Source organism: Impatiens glandulifera, chromosome 5 (assembly GCF_907164915.1).
Source record: "Impatiens glandulifera chromosome 5, dImpGla2.1, whole genome shotgun sequence".
NCBI classification, from domain to species: Eukaryota; Viridiplantae; Streptophyta; class Magnoliopsida; order Ericales; family Balsaminaceae; genus Impatiens; species Impatiens glandulifera.
In genome coordinates, this window is record NC_061866.1 from 43,347,581 (window position 1) to 43,359,417 (window position 11,837).

Here is an 11,837-nt window from a genome sequence, read left to right on the forward strand (position 1 = left end):
GTCGCGAGATGCAACCGCATTCGCGAGACGGCACCCGCATTTCGCGAAGACGCTCACCCACGAGACCGCACCCACATTCGCGAGCACACCTGGATCCATCGCAACAGAGACAGTTTAATACCAATCAATCCCTAAACCCTAAACCTAACAACAATGCGTTCAAAAAAAAGAAACAACAAGTGAATGACAAATGAAGCAGTACCAGTAGCAGCGGACATCATGGTTTCCTGCCTTCGCTGGGACTTCCGACGTCGTCGGGGATCCGTCTTCTTTTAGAGAGGAGGAGAAGGGAGAAGACGTTGAAGAGAGAGAATAGAGAAGAAAGAAAAGAAAAGAAAATGGGAAGAAATTGATTTTTCTAATTATATAGTAAGGGCATTGTGAATATTTCACAATGCCTCAGTTGCGTCAGAGGTGTGTGACACAACGTGGGTATTATTTTTGTTAAAAAAAAATAATTGTCACCAACAGCATTTAATTTTATGCGTTGACACTTATAGCAAATAGGTCATTTTAGAGTCATTTCGAGTTAGAGCATCATAGTAGTAATTGAGTTATTCTTAACTAATGAAAAATTATAATATAATATAATATAATATATTTAATTAGAATAATCTTATTAAATAAATACCAAAAAACTAAGTCATGATATTTTAGAATAAAATATTGTAATTTTTTAAATAAGATAACAAATTTAATTTAAATTTGAAATAATCAAATAAAAAAATCTTTACTTAAACTAATTAAAAATATTATTTATTTGATAAAAGAGTTGCTAATTGATTTTTTAGTTTAATTGTGAATAAAATATATGCGTATAAAACGTATTTTAACTAGAGTTCATTTGTTCGTATGTTAGTGATATTCGCAGAAATGTACGAGTGTTAAAAACCTATATCACTTTATAACATCAAACTACAGGTTTGATGATTTCGTTTGAGGTCTGTATCCTTTGATCCAAGGGCATGGGAAGCATCTTATAGTTCCTAAGATCATTTAGAACATCATCCTGATGTGTAAACTTTTCAACTTTTTTTGAATACCTTAGAATTTTTTTCCCATTCTCATTCGATCGGGATGAGGTTCCATTCAACCAAAATATTTTTTTCATAAAAAAACTAGTTTATGATTTTTAGGTTTTAATGATGTGTAAAGAGTTTATCGATAGCTTTCTTATGCTTCATATAGTTGAATGAAACTAAAACATGAACACTAGTTGTTCATTTTGACCAATTCAATAACTGAATTTTTTAGGCGTAGGGAAAATAATCACCGGAGTAGAGTGATCATGTCACATTTTTAAAGGAAGTCTAAAGGTGAAAAAACAACAAAGTTCCATCTTTGAAAAATCAAAGACATCTTTGAAAAATCAAAGATGGATGCGGATGTTTATCCATTCCCGTCGCGAGGAAGACGAAGATGCAAGGTGAAACGACGTCATCTCGAGCTTCCACGTTTGAGCATCAAGGGAGGGCCAAAACGACGAAGCTTTGGGCGCAGCGGACCATGGGCGTTCCTTCAGTGCTCAGGCGTTCCATCTACTTGGAGGAGACGGTGTTAGAGCATCTGTTTGGTGATCTGTTGCTTTATAATTGTGTCTTCCTCCATTTAACGGGTGACACTGTGTGTTCCCGAGCGTTGGATGATGATCTAACGCTCATCTGATGGCCATGGCTTTTGCTGCATCGATTCTTTCGAATTTCGGCCACACAAGATCACAAGTGATTTTTCAGCCTTGGAAATTATTTGAAATTGATTTTTTAATCCTTTTTGCTTCATTTTCAACCTACACAATATATAAAATCTTTTTAATAAATATGACATTTATTTTTTCAGTTTATTTTATTTTATTTGTATATTTTTGGGGTTTATTAAATAATTTATTTTGGAGAAGAGGGATACAACATTTATCCTAAATTATTTATTTTAATCACCTTAATTTTCTTAAAATTAATTCGAGATAAAATAACCTTTGTCCCACTTTATTATTTATTTTCCCCCTTTTGGGGGGGGGGGCTATTATCTAATTAAATTGGGATTTAATTATCACAATAATTAATACGAATTAATGAGTTTATCCTGTTTTGGCCTTATTTTAATTATTTTGATTTAGTTTATCAAAATAATTATTAAAATTTTATAAATTAGGGTAGGTAAAATTTTGGTGCTTACTAATATAAATTGTAATTTTTTTCCACAATAATAATATAAAATACTATTTAATTGATTATTTTGCATTAGTATACTTATCTGCCAAATGAAAATTTTGATGTTATCTATGATAACGATGAACCTTGTACTCAATCGATGAAGAAGGTAGAATGAAACTATAGTTGTGGCTAGGGATGACAATGGGCGGTTCGGGGCGGGGAATGCATTACCATCCCCGCCCCATTTTAATTTCAGAGATGTTTTTTAATACCATCTACGCCCCGTTCGGTTCTTTTTCGGTTTAGGGAATCTCGTGGGGCACGTTAATAATTTTTATTTAAATAAATAAATAAATATTATACATAAAATTATATAAACCAATTTTTTAATTATATATTATATTATAATATATTAAAATTTTATATTATTATAAGAATAATTTTAATACTCTTATAAATATAGTAAATAAATAAATATATTGATGATTTAATATATTTAATTATGTTTATGGTATTTGGGGCAGAATCGGGGGGAAAACGGGGTGGGGTGGGGTGGGTTGGGGCGGGGGACACAATACCATCTCCGCCCCATCCTCGTTCGGTTTCGGGGAAAAAACCGTCCCAAACGGGGCAATTCGGTTCGGTTTTTACGGGGCGGTTTTAATTGCCATCCCTAGTTGTGGCTACATACATCACACCAACAACCACAGTGGAGATGAGAGAAGTATCGCCACAAAACCCAATTATTTTGAAAAAGATTAGAGCATAAAATATAATGACATTAACTTCGACAGGCTTTGAATATTGAGACGAGGATGGACGTTATCAAGTGAGGTCAATGCTAGTGCTGCAACATATTTTCCACACCTTTCTCGCCTGCTCAATAGATGCCATGAGATTATTACATTACTAATCTACAGCCTTGCCCTTAATCGGTAGAACATGTGTTAGAAAAAAATAGATCTATATGGATACGACAGGAAAAATAAAGTTCCACAAACGATTGTATCTAAATGAACATGTTGAAAACTTATCGAGATAAAGTTGAGTCGTGTTGGGCACTGTTCTTAGAGAGATTTCGCCTCCTCTAGTAGATTACTCGTGCGGTAGGATGTTAGTGACGCTCCCTCTCAAGATTCAACAACTCTTCCAGTTAATGCCGCAATTTGCTTAACGAGGCTTATAGGATAATAGCTTTGGATGCTCTCGAGAATGTGGATTGTTCTTTTTGAAAAAGTATATCTATAATCTTTTTCTACCTCTAGTATATATAGATATATAAAAATATACTGACAAAACGTTTCAATAATTGATCACATTATTGCAAATCAATCACACAAACTAAGAGATGAGTAACGATAATTAAATATCTTAATTGATCACAATTAATTCAAAATCAATCACACAAATTAAGAGACTAGTAACGGTAATGAAGATTTGATTTTGGCTGTTAATATACGTAAATCTTTAATTTGAACGTTATAATTATTTCCATAATTTAGGATGATTAAAATTAAAATATAATTAGAAATAACTATTATTAATATTTATCCAACAATCCCCCATATTTCAAAATTATTAAAAAAATATTTTTCTCGAGAGCGCAAAAATTTAATGCATCAGTGCTAGTGTCTTTTAGACTATGGAAACTAATACTTAGAAAAATAAGTAAAGACTCACAGAATGTCGGTTAGATTAGAACCTCTATGAACCTCATTTCAGACGTGAATCAGTGAACTTATTTGTCACATTAATTTCTCTTCCAAAGTTATCCGTCGTGGTGTGACACATTTTGGCCTTGCGTCGATCCTGCATCTCGTGAGAGCTCTAGAAAGGCTGTCTAACTTTCATAGAAGCGGTCCACCTCTATTCTCACATAAGTGAAATCTATCAAGTGTGTACTGCAGTTAAACACACCACTCACGCATGAGCTATAGATTCATTAAGAGTTTAGACTCATCCTCTTCCATTACAGTACTCACTATCTTAAACCATATGGATGGATTGCTTATAAATATTTGGGATAGTGTCTCACAAACTGACAATGACTTGGTCTTACCCATATGAACCTACAATATGTGAAATAATTCACGTACTAGGTTGGGTTACTATCATTCTGAGTTTCGTTTGTAGACATTAATCCCATCTCCCTCGATGTATTTCTCACTAGCCTCGAGCTTAGTGGTTTGGTCAGAGGATCCGTCAAATTCATCTCTGACCTTACAAAGTTTAGTGATATCACTCCATGTTTAATCAGTTGTTTCACTGAACAATGTCGCACCCGCATGTGTCGACTTTTTCCATTATAATTATCATTATTGGCTCTACCAATGGCTGCTTTGCAATCACAATGTATCGATATAGAAGACATGGGCTTTTTCCATAAAGGGATATCTGCTAAGAGATTTCTAAGCCACTTAGCCTCAATACCTGCCAAATCGAGAGCAATAAACTTTTACTCCATTGTAGAACGTGCTATACAAGTCTACTTTGCTGATTTCCAAGAGACAAACACATTTTCCTATAGTAAATATGAATCCACTTGTAGACTTAATCTCATCTTGAATCAGAAATCCAGTTAGCATCACAATAACCCTCAAGTACGGTTGGAAAATCACAATAGTATATACCAAAATCTATAGTTCTTAAAATTCTATTCAGTGCAATCCAATGATCTTTATTAGGATTCTGAGTGTATCTACTCAATCTATTAACTACATATGCAATATCTGGTCTCGAACAATTCATCATATACATGAGACTCCCAATTATTTTAGCATAATCAGATTGATAAACATTATTTCCAGTATGTTTCTTTAAGTGTAAATTAGAGTCATAAGGAGTAGGGGTGTCAAAAATGAACTCGACCCGCCAACCCGACACGAGTCGACCCGGAGAATATTAGGTTAGGGTTTTCGGGTTTTAATCATTTCAGGTCAGACCCAAAATATAACCTGCAAAAGAAAATTGGGTTGGATTGGGTTCGGGTCAACCCGGTTGACCTGAATTAAAAAATCAGGTCACACATCAACCCGAACCCACCTAATATATTAATAAAAAAATAACTTGCCTACCTTACAAAAAAACCCTAACCCTAACGGGTCTAACCCATATCCTTAATTTCTATTCTTTTTCTTCCTTCTTTCTTCTCATTATTCCTTTCTTCCATCTTTCTCACTTCTCTTCAATATACATCCTTCTCTAATTTTCATCTTTTTTAATGTCTTGAACTCCGCTAGTATCCAGCAATAAAATGAGTTCACAAATTAATCTTGATCTTGAGGAGGGTAGTGTGGAGGGTTCACCTATGACAAATTTAGATGCAAATAAAGAAACGTGCATTGATTCCCAAGATCAAGCCTCCAAAATTGGTATCATAATTTCGTTGTGTAATATTATTTGTGAAAATTTGAATTTTCTAAACATAATTATTATGTTTATGCCAATTTTATTATTTTGTATTAAATTAAAGTATTATTATTAAGCAAAAACTTATTTCGGGCTAGTCGGGTTAGTTGGGTTGGTCGGGTTGGTCTGGGTTCGGGTTCGGGTTGTTGTTTTCAGGTTGGTTCAGGTTCGGGTCGGGTTCGGGTTGAAAATTTTGTTATAATGCACCTCCTTCAACCCGGCTCGAACCCACCCGACTCACTTGAATTGACACCCCTAATAAGGAGTACAAACAACTTTGGAATCATACATCTCAAACTTTTTCAATAAATTTTTCAACAAAATGTTCTTGAGATAATTTATATCCTTTGTCTAATTTTGCAAGCTTTATTCCTAATATCATATTAGCTTCACCCGAGTCTTTCATTTCAAAATTAGAACACAAATAGTGTTTTGTCTCAATTATTTTTTCTATGTTAGTACCAAAAATAAGCATTTCATCTACATAAAGACATATGATAACACCCACACATATTTTCATCAAATTTATAATAAATACATTTTTCAACTTGGTTAATCTTATAACCACCATTATCATTGTCTTGTTAAATTTCTCATGTCATTGTTTAGGTGCTAGTTTAAGACCATATAATGATTTTATTAGTTTACAAACTTTATTTCAGTTTCATGTACTATAAAACCATCAGGTTGTTCCATATAGATTTCTTCATCTAAATCACCATTAAGAAAATCTGTTTTTACATCCATTTGATGTATTATCATCATTTTAAAAATTGAAGCAAGTGCTATCAGAACTCTAATTGAGGTTATTCTAGCAACAGGGGAATATGTGTCAAAGTAATCTATGTCTTTCTTTTGTCTATAACCTTTAGCTACCAGTCTAGCTTTGTGTTTCTCAATTGATCCATCTAATTTTAATTTTTTTTAAATATCCATTTACAACCTATTGGTTTAATTCCAGTAGGTAAGTCTACTATTTCCCAAGTATGATTCATCATTATTGAATTAATCTCATTATCTATAGCTTCTTTTCATAGTGCACCATCAGACGAAGAAATAGCTTCATTATAAGTTAATGGGTCTCCGTCAACTAGAAACATATAATAATCATCTCCTAGGTTATTTTCCTTTCTTATTCTCTTACTCCTCCTCATTTCAATTACATCAATATTTTCTAAAGTATCAACATCAACCTCAATCTCACTATTATTTTCATAATTAATTGAAGAAGGTGATTTACTAATCGACAATTTCAAAGGAAATACATCTTCAAAAAATTCAGCATTTTTAGATTCAAATATTATATTTATATTTAAGAGATCACTTTTTAACACCAAAAATCTATATGCTGCACTATTTTTAGCATAACCAATAAACATACAATCACATGTCATAGATCCTATTTTCTCTTTTTAATATCAGGTAAGAGAACTTTAGCTAAACATCCCCACACTCTTAGATATTTTAAATTAGGTAATCTATCCTCCCAAATTTCAAATGGAGTTTTTCACGTTTTTTTTAATATAACTCTGTTTTGTATAAAACATGCTGACAAAATAGCTTCACCCCACAAATTTGAAGGAACACCCGAACTTATAAGCATAACATTCATCATTTCCTTTAATGTCCTATTTTTTCGTTTCAACTATCCCATTAGATTCTGGTGAATATTGTGGAGTTACCTCGTGTATAATGCCATGTTGTTCACAAAATTCACTAAAGGATTTAGAGTCATATTCTCCACCTCTATCTTTTAATGGTTATATTTTATAATTTTCCTTCAGTCTCATCTTTATTTCTTAAAAGATACAGGTATGTATATCTAGACTTGTTGTCTATAAATGTTACATAATATCCTTTTTCCGCCTCTAGTCATGTTAGATTTCATATCTCCCAAGTCTGAGTGTATAAGACTTAATAGTTCACTTTCTCTATTGTTAATTATTTACATGGTTTCTTTGTACTCTTAGCTTCTACGCACAACATGACATTTTTCATTTTTATTAATTGATACATCATGTAAAATATTCTAACTCTTTCATTTTCTGAATATAACTATAATTTAAATGTCATAATCTAACATGCCATAAATTAAACGAGTCAATCATATAAGCAGAAGAAGATGCATTACTATTAATACCTTCAAGAACATTTAATAAAAACAGACCATTAGCAAAATAACTTTTGCCTACGAAAATATTATTTTTCGTAAGTGTTAGTATGTCTGAATCAAAAGTGCTCTTCACTCCAGCCTTCCCCAAGACAGAAACTGACACAAGATTTGAGCGAATCTCGGGCACATGAAGAACATTAGTCAATGAGAGGATTTTACCGGAGGTGAGTTTCAGATTCACATTCCTTTTCCACAAACATTAATTCTTCTTGAGAATGCAATAAAGACTTGTTCCTCTCCTTCCCCTACCTTAGTGTAGGAGTAAAAAGCATTTCTGTTAGCACATATATGCCTGGTAGCACCAGAGTTTACCACCCATGACTTTTCTTCTGCCACAAGATTTATTTCAGAGACAACCGTAACTATCACATCATCTGTCTCAACTAGATTTGCTCTAGGAGCAGGTCTGATGTCTCTCTTCTTGTGCTTGCAATTAACTGCATGGTGACCAAATTTTCCATAAACAAAACAGTTACCTTTCTTTTTCTCTATATGATGATGAGTTCGCACTGCCCTTTCATAATATTTTTCGTTTGATCCAGTTGGCTGCTTTCTATTCGTCCAACGATAGGGACGGTTATGATGGAATGAACGAGAGTTGATGTTACCACATTGATCTTGCACTAGGTTGGCTTATGTTGTTAGTTCCTTTGCTTTCTCCGCTTTATCTTGATGTTTATTTTTCTCCTCAATACGAGTGATTTCAGGAAAAAATTTAGTAGCAGAAAGAAAGCCGTATCCATTTTATTTTATTTTTAAAATTTTCAATCTCTCTAAGATTGTTAGAAAAAAATAGATCTGTATGGATACGACAAGAAAAAATAAAGTTCTACAACGATTGTATCTAATGAACATGTATGAAAACTTATCGAGATAAAGTTGAGGCGTGATGGGCACTGTCCTTAGAGAGATTTCGCCTCCTCAAGTAGATTACTCGTTGCGGTAGGATGTTAGTGACGCTCCCTCTCAGGATTCAACAACTCTTCCCGTTAATGTCGCAATCTCCTTAACGAGGCTTAGAGGATAATAGCTTTGAATGCTCTCGAGAATGTGGATTGTTCTTTTTGAAAAAGTATATCTATAATCTTTTTTTACCTCTAGTATATATATATATATATATATATATATATATATAAATATATAAAAATATACTGACAAAACGTTTTCAATAATTGATCACAATTATTGCAAATCAATCACACAAATTAGAGATTAGTAATAGTAATTAAATATCTTAATTGATCACAATTAATTCAAAATCAATCCCACAAATTAAGAGACTAGTAACAGTAATTGAAGATTTGATTTTGGCTGTTAATATACGTAAATTTTTAATTTGAACGTTGTAAATTAATTCTATAACTTAGGATGATTAAAATTAAAATATTAATTTAGAAATAACTATTATTAATATTTTTCCAACAACAAGACCTTAGCCTTGTCTAATTTACACGTTCAATCATAAAAATCATAAAACTTGGTGTTTCAGAAATTAGGAAAGATACGATGATAAAGATGAATGCGAGTATTATGGCACCGCTAAGACGGTAAAACCACTAAATCAAATATAATTTTTCTTCAGTAAAAATAATAGAGAATTATGCAATGAGTTAGGTCAACACGAACTAGTACGATCCTACATGATATTAGTATTGACCCCGTATATCAACCGTTTTTCTAGTTGTTAGTATTACACGCTCAATACCAACCAGTGAAAAAATGGTTGTTATTTTCCGTTGTTAATACCATATTTTTTTACTAGTGTTAGTAATTTGATACCAATAAATTATTAGTTGAATTATTTTTTCAAGAAATTTAATTAAATACGATGGTTCATGTGATTTTTAGCTCAAATATTTAAATGATTTTTAAGTGACTCGGAGATATAGTAGATGATAAACTGTAATAGAAAAATGGAGAAAATTTATAATGAATTAGATAGTGTCTTTCAAATATTTCTAATGAATTAGTCAGTAACTTTCAATTTGTAATATAACATAACTCACAATAAATCATTGTTAAGTAATTTTTTTTTTGTAAATCAATAATTAGTTATTTATTAAGTGGTTTTTACTAAAGCTTTTAAATGGAATGGATGTAAAAATTATATTAATATTTATAAAAAAAAATTATAATTTGGCAAATGTTATTGGAAAGAAAATATTATTGGTATAAGAGGTTAAAATAATATATTTTATTTCGTAACCAAACCAAACCCTAGCCAGGCATTTCTCCAAATATTCCTGAAATCTTAACAGTCTTTGTTAACTTGCTCCTCTCTCTTTTTCATTCGAGCTAAAATTGTTCACTTTCTTTTCACAGTGTTTTTTTTAACCTTAAGTTACTATATAATGTCCTAGTTAAATTCAACGGACAAAATAAATATTTTATATTATTTGATCTTATTATAAACTTAATTTATTTTTATTCAGAAACCAAATTATATGATAATCTTTAGTTTGGTAATACGATTATCTTTTCATTTCTCCCTAGATGTCTGAATTTAAGTATTTTCACCGTCGAGAAAATATATTCTATATGTATATATCATCTTTAACGATGATTTAACGATGATGTTAATTTGAAAGTTTGAGTAATTTGTTAGATGGTACACCTCAATTTGTAAAAAAAAATCATGTAACATGTTATAAGTGATATAATTGATGGTTTAAGCAACCTAAGAGTCTCGTTATTTTTACTCTTGTTAAAAAGTTTTTACGCTAAAATTTAGGTGTCTTTATATTTTGTTGAATGTTTAGTTGATTGCATATTGATAGATTTATAAACGTTACACTAAATAAAAATATTCATTTATGCATTACTTTATGTGATTCTTTTTTATCAATAATTGGTATTAGAGTATAATTTGGTGCCCTATTTATACTAATGGAGAGAGTAATACTAGTATAATGATTATTTTTTATGACTCTAATCATGTGTGGAAAAGAAAATGAAAATTCTGTATAATGTCTAGTTAAATCCAACGGATAAAATAAATGACTTGTTTTATATTTTTTGATCTTATTGTAAACTTAATTTTTTTAGTCAGAAACCAATTATATGATAATCTTTATTTTGGTATTACGATCACCTTTTCATTTCTCCCTAATTTCTCTATAGATACCTGAATTTAAGTACCATATTTAACGGTGATATTTTGAAAATGTGTAATTTGTTAGATGGTACATCTCATTTTGTAAACAAATAATGCAACCAGTACCATTGGCGGACCCATAAATGTTTTCTCAGGAGGAGGTGAAATACATAGTAACGTAGCATTTTTTTGGCGATCAAATAAATATATTTTTAATTAAAATTTTACTTGGTAATTACATAAAAATACTAACAAGCACAATTACTAAATTATTCTTGTCCATGAGTCAGATACAAAAGAAGACAAAATCTCTTTATTACGTTGACTATACCAATCAATCAATTCAAAAAAATTACCTTTATTTGATGACCTACTTAACTCATCATGTCCTCAAAAAGGTAATCCATGTCTCAATAGAAAGCGTGTTACATCAAACATTGTTGTTAAACGGGTGCGATAATTTATTTCTATATCACGACCATGTGTACGTAAAACATTTCTCACGCTATGTCTTTGATCTTGAAATGATTCAAATTGAATTTAGCTTCATTATGACAACTATTTGAAGTTCTCATATGACGATTGAATCTTTCTAATGCCCTTTTCCAATTTTTATACTCATCTCCTATAAAGGTATTATCTACGTTTTCTCTATTTAAAGACTTGAAAAAATAACACTAAAAACAAAATAATGCATCTTTTGATATGTTATATTCTAACCATGTATATTTGATCAGTAACATTAGACTCATTAATTAATTGATTGAGAAAGCTCAGGCTAGTCATGTGATGTAGAAGTACAAATTCGTTTATAAAACATCTTCATTATTCTATATTCTACATAAAATAAATAATATTTTACCCTTATATTTATATGAATTGTTATTTTACCCTTATATTTATATAAATTATTATTTTAATCTTTATTTTATAAGTAATTTGTATTATTAATTATATTGAAATTAATAAAATATATATATATATATATATATATATATAATTATAATATAAA